We start from the raw sequence: 7500 nt of genomic DNA on the forward strand, positions 1-7500 counted from the left end.
ATATACATGCATATATATATATAAACATACATATATATATATATACATACATGCATATATATATATATACATACATATATATACATGCATATATATATATATACATGCATATATATATATATATACATACATATATATATACCGTATGCCTCAAAGGGCGCAACACCTGTTGAGGGCGCTATTTCTGTCTTTGAAGCACACACTGGGCGCGCCGCCTTACAAGGCGCTAGCTCAGCTGCTTTTAGCATAGCAATAGCTCGGCTGCTCAAGGCGCTAGCTCAGCTGCTTTTAGCATAGCAATAGCTCGGCTGCTCAAGGCGCTAGCTCAGCTGCTTTTAGCATAGCAATAGCTCGGCTGCTCAAGTCGCTAGCTCAGCTGCTTTTAGCATAGCAATAGCTCGGCTGCTCGAGCTGACTCAGCCCATGGCAATTCACTTTGCCTCAATACCATAAGCAATCATCACATTTCAAAGACAGTTGCCATGATACCATTGACAATCGCTATCATTAACATTGACTCTAACCAATAATAGGTATCATGGCAATAGTCTACAAGACTACGTCAGGGGAGGGACTTCACTGGTCACCACACTCCTTAGAGTCACGGTTTCAAAAAAAACGAAAAAAAAAACAAAAAAACAGCATACAAGCAAACAATGAAACAAAGAAATAAGATTAACACAAAACATGTATCTCTCATGCCATCAACATACCAAAAAGAAATAAAAATAACACAAAATGATATAGCAATGGCTTTTTGGGAGCCATTAGAGCAATGCCTTCTGGGAGCCACTCAGACTCAGCCAATCACATGGCTGTTTAGAGAGATTTGCATGGCTGTTTAGAGAGAGTTGCATGGCTGTTTAGAGAGATGGTGCTGTTATGCTTTGGGCTTTTTGTCTGTTGTCTAAACCTGGGACGTTTCTTGCTTGCAATAACATAAATGATAAGACAGACGACAACATTGTGGACAGCTGCCCTTTTGTCTAGCTTTCTCCCACACCATCACCCAAACACCATAGTCACATAATGTATAGTAATGGGCACTTTGAAGCATAGATGACTCACACTTTGTCCAGCAGGGTGTGCTAACATGCACTCCGAACAGCCCAATGAGTAAAAGGGTTGATGGTCGCGAGTGATACTTTGTCCATATAATGAGCGCAGTCGCCTTACAAGGCGCTGTGTTAGTTTAGGGGAAGATTTGGGACTTTTAAGTGCGCCTTATGACTGCGAAAATACGGTACATATGTATATATACATACATACATATATATACATATACATATATTTACATATACATACATACATATACATACACACACATATACACACATTGTAGTGGCCTTCCGTTGTCTCAAAATAAGCCACTCGTGCGGGGTTAAAGAAGCAGTCACAATTGAACGAGTGGCGATCCAAGTTGTCAATTTACTGTAAACAAGATTAACGTGCATTTGTATGTCACGTGCGCTTGACTCAAAATTATTCGTCCTCGTCCTCCATTCCAAACTACAAAGAAATTAATCAGTATAATAGTTTGTTTTAGTTGTGATCTGGTCAAATACTGTTCCGCTGTCTTCCAAGTCCCACACTTCCCACAGGTGCAATAATCATGAAACTTAAAGGTTCATAGGTCACACCACCATCCCTAGTCTACAGAGGGCACCCTCCATACTGCGGTGCCCAGTAAGGCAACAGTGGTGTCAAATAATATATTCATTCTGGCCCCAACATTCCGGCACCTAATTGGTGATGCCATAGCAAATCAATTACCCGAACTAATAATTCAAGGGGGCAACAATTGATAGTTTCTGCAAAGAATCAAACACAAAACAATAATTTACGTCAAAAGGGCCAAAGTAATCAACACCCACATGGGTGAAGGGTGGGAGATCCGGTAAGAGGCGGTCTTCTGGAAGGTCGGACATTTTCTGCTCCTCCACCTTTGCTTGCATACGCCTGCAGAAAACGCAGCTCTTAATTATCCTTCTTGCAGAAGAATTGGCACAAGATAGCCAGAATCTCTCTTGTAGTTTTGAAATCATGTGACTCCTTCCTGAGTGTCCAACCTGTTGGTGGATCTTTTGCAGGATCAGTTTAGAGATGTGAGAACCTTTGGGCAGGATAATTGGGTTCTTTTGCTCTGCTGGCATAGCCATTTTACTAATTCGCCCTCCCACTCTCAGGATACCATGATCCACAATAGGATCCAATTTACAGATAGGGCTGTTTCGTTTGACAGTTTTCCCCATCATCAAGAGGTCAAGTTCTTGTCCAAAGTGCTGTCTCTGTTCAAATTGGATAATGGCCTTTTCGGCCTCTTTTATATCCTCTGCTGACAGACAATTTTCTTCTTGTGTCAATCCTGGATTGGCCCTCGCGAGGTCCTTTCTCCTCTCACCAAGCACAAGAAGCCGTGTTTTCAACTTTAAAAGCCAGGTCACAGCCCTCTTTAGACGATCCCAAGAGGAGTAATACTCCACTAGTCTGGTTACTGGATTTTTTCCTTTTACATGTGTGATGTTCACAGTGATGTCATTTTTCACCTCCTGGTCATCAGAGGCGATCTGCCCCAGGTCATCTGGGATCTTCGGCCAATCTTTTCTTCAGGAATTCCGGCCCCATCAGCCACCTTGATGATTTTAGGAATGCATTTACATGCAGCCCACGTGAAGCATCATCTGCCGGGTTGGCTTGCGAGCTTACATGTCGCCACTGCTTCTCTTGAGAAAGATCACGAATAATGCCACTGTTGGCTACGTACGTGTGGAATCTCTTGGTTTGGTTACGAATATATTTCAGTACAGACGTACTATCTGTCCAGAAATTAGAGTCCGTAAGTGCAAGCTGTAGCTCCTTCTTCAGCATTCTGTCCACCCTCACGGCAAGTGTAGCGGCTGCCAACTCCAGCCTGGGAATAGTCATCTGTTTTAGTGGTGCTACTCTTGACTTTCCCAGGACAAATGCCACGTGAACTTTTCCCATGCTATCAGTATATCTTAAGTAGCTCGCAGTGCCATAACCCAACTCACTAGCATCACAAAAGTGGTGTAGTTCCACCGCTATTACCTCCCCAAAGTCTTTTGGCTTCATACATCGGTCAACTTGAAATGAACCCAGACGCTCCAATTCAGTGACCCATCTCTGCCATGCCTTGGAGAAGTCCACTGGGATGGCTTCGTCCCAGCCCAGTTTTGCTCTACAGAGCTCTTGGAGGATTTGTTTGGCTTTCAGGATGAATGGGCAAAGGAATCCAAATGGGTCATAGACAGAGCTAACCGCAGAGAGGCGGTCTGGTTCTGGTGGTGGTTTTGAAGGTGAATACATCACTTTCGATGTTCCATTGTCTCCCAAGTGCCCACTCGAATGGCAGCTTTTCTCTGTCCAGGTCTATGTCTTTAATTAGCTTTGCTCTACGCTCCTCAGGGATGGACGCCAATACCTCACGGCTATTACTAACAAGTTTTGTCAGCGTGAAGCCTCCCTGTGAGCAAGCATCTTGGAGGTCCATGGTTATCTCAATAGCTTCTTTCACTGTTGGGACGGATTTAAGGCAATCGTCAACATAAAAGTTGGATTTAATGGTCTCAGTCACTTCCTCTTCATATCTCTTGAGGTTGTCCTCTGCAGTTTGCTTTAAAGCAAAGTTTGCTTTACTGGGTGATGACACCGCACCAAAGAGATGGACTCTCATGCGGTACACTTCCAAGGGCTGGCTGGTGTCACCGCCAGGCCACCAAAGGAACCTTAGCAGATCTTGGTGTTCCTTATGAACTTTTACCTGATAGAACATTGCCTCAATATCTCCCATAATCGCAATCGGTTCTTGTCGGAACCTGAGCAAAACACCCATCAATGTGTTTGTCAGATCGGGGCCTTGTGTGAGTTCTTTGTTGAGAGATGTGCCTTTGTATGTTGAGGTACAGTCGAACACCACTCGAAGTTTGCCCTTCTGCTTATGATAGATCCCATGATGAGGAATGTACCAAACTTTGCCATCTTCTCGATGCAACTGTTCCTGTGGCACTTTCTCCGCATACTTCTTTGTGATTCCATCATTCATAAAGTTGGTATACCCTAATGCGTAGTTTGGATCTCTTCTGAATTTTCTTTTCAAATTCTTGGCTCGCTCCTCTGCCATTTTGTAGTTTTTGGGCATGATAATATCCTCATTGCGCAGAGGCAGAGGTAAGGAGTATTGATCATCTTGGAGGGTAACCGAACTCGAGGCGATATCCATGAACCTTCTAACCTCAGCTGACATCTCACTTTTCTCTTCGTACTCCTTTTCAGAGAAATCCCGATTGTATTGCCTGATGAGGAGTTCCTCCAGACTAGCAACAGAAATGCGATTGGATGTTACTTCAGGAGGTCCACATCCTTCATTAGCGGTGCAAGATTTGAGTGGAGCATTAACCACCCATCCTAATAATGTTTTAACCGCATATGGTCCGTTATCTCGGCTGGTGATGATGTCCCAAGGTTCCAGTGCTTTTGGAATGTTGATGCCAATGAGAAGGCCGATATCCGAGTCGATTTTCTTAAATTTGAGATCCTTGAGATACGCCCATCTCCTTAAATTCCTTTGAGTGGGCAAGTGCTGCTTTGAGACTGGTATCTTCTCCTGGGTGTAGACCCTAGGTATTTCAAGGTAGGTTTCACCTTCCAAATTTCCTACCTCCAAACCTATCAGCTCATGACTCGGGACCAGCTTCTCCTGTCCCATTGTTTGCAGTAGGATTTGAGTCTTTCGTCCTCTAGCCTTCAGTTGGTTCATTAGGTTCTCCGTGCAGAACGTTGCTGTGCCCCCGGGATCGAGGAATGCGTAAGTGGTGACGAACTCATTTCCCTTCACCATCTTAACTCTAACTGGCACTATTGCCAGAGCATAATCCTTTCCGATTGCACCTCCAGTTGCAACAAGATTGGCACTAATCACAGAAGTCTCCTCCGCCTCTTCTGTTTCTCTTTTATCCTTTTTATCCGCGGTTGTGGTCTTTGGTTGAAATTGCTCAGTTTCCACAACAGTATTCTTGTCACTCATATGAAGAAGTGTTGGATGCCTCTTCTGACATTTCTCACATGTCATCTTACGTCTACAGTCACGGCTCAAATGTCCTTTGGTTAGGCATCCAAAGCAGAGACCGTTTTCCTTTAGAAAGTTCACTTTTGACATATGCGTTTGCAACTTAAACCTTCTGCAGTCATTAAGTCCATGTTTTCCTTTACAGAATCCACATGTGACAATGCTTGCCTGCCTGGTTGGTTGGCCTGTAGCTTTTGCCTCCACCACTGCTGTTACAAAGCTACTTACTTTATGCCTTTGTAGTCTGTAATCAGTTGTCTTGGTTTTTGGCGCCATCTTATGGCTAGGGAGCGAATCATTTAAATCCCCAAACAACGGATCCAACAAGATATCAGCTTGTTTCTAGAAATTCCACGAGATGCTGAAATCGAGCTCGCCTGTTCGTTCTTTGAAAGGTTTCATAAGCTGCTCCCCTCCATTTTTCACGCAGCTTGTATGGAAGCTTAGACACAAAGATCCTGAGATTGGAGGGAACATCAAGGTCATCCATATCTAAATCTTGCATGGCGTTATGGCATCCTCTTAGATATAGTCCATAGGCTTGCAGTCCTTTTCCATCATCCCCTTTGATAGGTGTCCATTTCAGTGCCTTCTCGAGGTATGCGCTAGTGACTTTAACTTCATTTCCAAATTGCTTCTCCAATAGTCGCTTGGCTTCAGCATAACCTCGTTGTGCATCCATGTGCAGGCAACTGCGTACAAGATCCCTGGCTTGCCCAGAGGTGTATTGCTCAAGAAAGTAGAGCCTGTCTACGCTGCTACTAGTCTTGTCCTCAATTAAATATTCAAATGCACGGATGAAAGAATGATACGCCAATGGATCACCATTATACACAGTGACCTCCCTGGTCGGTAGTAAGGCCAGCTTATGTTGCATTAAGATCAGGTCAGCGATATCGCCGCCCGCTCCAGTAGTGACACCACCACCACACGCGCCCCAGTAGTGACACCACCACCGCGACTGCTGGAATGAGCATGGATTTGATTTAGAGGAGGTGTGTGAGCTCTGGATTGACCACGCCCACTGGATCGGCTTTGAGGCGTGGTTTGACTGTGCGCTCTTTGGGAGCTATGGGCTCTAGGCTGAGTGGAAACACTAGTCTGTCTAGCTGCCCTGGATTCACTTAGCCCATTTTCCTGTCCATTCGGCTGAGGGTGTTGAATTTCCAAGATCCTCTGCAATGGCGTTTTAGGCAAATTCTTTATCTCATTAAACTCCACTTCTGGACTTGGATTGAAACATTGTTTGGAGGCCTCATCATCAAGATAGGCATTCATGCCATCCGTAGGTTCCATCATCTCATCAGGTTCAAAACATTTTTCTTCCTCAAAACTTTGAAGGACTCTTATTTTGGCATCTGAAGCCGCAATTTCCGTTTCCAACTCCATCTTTTCCATTTCCATCTTAAGTTTCATCTCCTCAAGTTTCAGAGCTTGCATCCTTTTCAATGCAGCAGCACGGGCCTGAAGAGCTGCCTTCTCAGCCTCTGCCTTCCTGCATGCGGAAGAAACTGATGAGGTGGTCAATATGGTGGATATGGAGTCCAGTGGTTTCATCAGGTCCGGTGCCGTGTCCTGAAGCTGTTTGCGCAGTGTATGAGATACTTTCTGGTCTTGTAACCTTTTGTCCTGTGTCCATGCATCGACTTCCTTCAAGAAGTAATTAAGATTTGTCATTCTGGGCTCATACCATTCACTTATATCGGACTCCTGTTCCCCCTCTGTTAGGAGATCATGCACAGATTGATGCACCTCCTTGAATTCCCGTATGGCAATCCTATAAGATTCTAGGTCCTGTTCAAATCTCTCCATATCGAAATCATCATTAGAAATATTCATCCATTCCTTTAAGCAATTCATTTTGCGAGTACAAAATCCCATTTTTGCTTTACGGGAGGCAATTCTTGACTTAAGCAGTTTTTCAGTTTCTGAGGCGCTCATGGTAAAGTTTTGTATGACAGTTATTGCTTCTCAATTGGAACCACTCTGTTTTCTTGCACACTGCAATTCGTTTTAAATGTTGATTATTTCAATTAACCTGGTGCTCACGTGGCTCCTTAGCTTGTCCTTTAATTACGGTGCTATTTTACATCCTTTAATCCATCCTCAATTTAATTCATTTAATTCATGTATTTAGTCCTTAAATTGACAGCTATCAAAATATATTTAAATGATCCAATTTTGATGCGCACCGTAATTATTTCAACCTTCAATCAGTTGGTCTTTGTTTTGAATTAAAAGTCATCCATCCACAGAGTGAAAGAGTGCAGCGCAGCCGTCACAGAGTGAGAGAGAGTACAGCGCCGCTTTTCCAAAGTGCAATTCAGCGACCTTGCTAGGCTCTTGCAACAGTTGCGACCTTGATCCAATTGTTTGACGTGTGTCGCATTCCGTTCACATTTCAATCATCGGAG

The 7500-nt window shown here is 43.9% G+C and overlaps 1 protein-coding gene and 1 pseudogene across 3 annotated transcripts in view; one reads left to right on the top strand and one right to left on the bottom strand.

Moving 5' to 3' along the window:
* Positions 1–7500, bottom strand: part of LOC148331465 (lysine-specific demethylase 2A-like) — a 224002-nt gene that overhangs the window by 212092 nt on the left and 4410 nt on the right. The gene's annotated exons all lie outside the window — the stretch shown is intronic.
* The window catches only part of LOC148331467 (uncharacterized), a 201953-nt pseudogene that overhangs the window by 116014 nt on the left and 78439 nt on the right, over positions 1–7500 (top strand).

This window comes from Idiotropiscis lumnitzeri, chromosome 8 (assembly GCF_059441095.1).
Source record: "Idiotropiscis lumnitzeri isolate Australia: NSW breed Sydney's pygmy pipehorse chromosome 8, RoL_Ilum_1.0, whole genome shotgun sequence".
Taxonomy (NCBI): Eukaryota; Metazoa; Chordata; class Actinopteri; order Syngnathiformes; family Syngnathidae; genus Idiotropiscis; species Idiotropiscis lumnitzeri.